This window comes from Propithecus coquereli, unplaced genomic scaffold (genome assembly GCF_000956105.1).
Source record: "Propithecus coquereli isolate 6110/MARCELLA unplaced genomic scaffold, Pcoq_1.0 Scaffold72, whole genome shotgun sequence".
NCBI lineage: Eukaryota > Metazoa > Chordata > Mammalia > Primates > Indriidae > Propithecus > Propithecus coquereli.
The window spans coordinates 4,613,917-4,614,934 of NW_012153285.1; positions in this window are offsets into that span (position 1 = coordinate 4,613,917).

Below are 1,018 nucleotides of genomic sequence, written 5' to 3' on the forward strand. Positions count from 1 at the left end.
AAAAGGAGTAAACTTTTATGACAGGCCTTTAACTCACTAAGCACTTGCTATATGCCAGATGCTGTCTTGATTACTCTCAATATTTATAAAAATATAGGCGATATTGTGTTCATTTTACCTATGGAGAAACCAAGACTCAGATTGATTAAAAATCTACCAAGGGTCACATATCCGGGAAATGGTAGAATGTGAGCTCAGATGTAGGTTGACAGGACTCCAAATCTTGCATGCATAGTTACAGAACCATATTGCTGGCAATCTTGTAAATACAATCTATGGTTCCCATGAAAAACAAAGTAAATAAATGTAGGTGTGAATGTGTCTCAGTCTGTTTTGTGTTGCTGTAACAGAATACCACAGATTGGGTAATCTTAAAGAAAAGAAATTTATTTCTCACAGTTATAGAGGCTAGGAAGTTCAAGGTCAAGGGGCTTGCATCTGGCAAGAGCCTTCTTCCTACGTCATAATATGGCGGAAGGAATCACATGGCAAGAGAGCATGAGAGAGCGTGAAAGAAGGGGTTGAACTCCTTCTCTCTCTTTTTCTTCAACTTGGAGACAGAGTCCTGCTCTGTCACGCAGCTGGAGCATAGTGGTGCAATTACAGCTCACCGCAACCTCCACCTCTTAGGCTCAAGTGATGCTCCTTCCTCAGCCTTCTGAGTAGCTGGAACTACAAGCATGCACAATCACACCAAGCTAGTTTTAAAAGTTTTTTATAGAGATTCTCGCTATGTTGCTTAGGCTGGTCTCAAACTCCTGGCCTCAAGTGATCCTCCTGCAAAACACTAGGATTATAGGCTTGAGCTACTGCACCTGGCCTCATCCTTTCATCAGGAATCCATTCTCATGATAACTAACCCACTCCCAAACTAACAGCATTAATCCATTCATTAAGGCAGAGCCCTCATGACCTAATCACCTCTTAAATGTCCCACCTCTCAACACTGTTGCATTGGAATTAAGTTTCAGCACATGGGCCAGGTGCGATGGCTCACGCCTGTAATCCTAGCACTCTG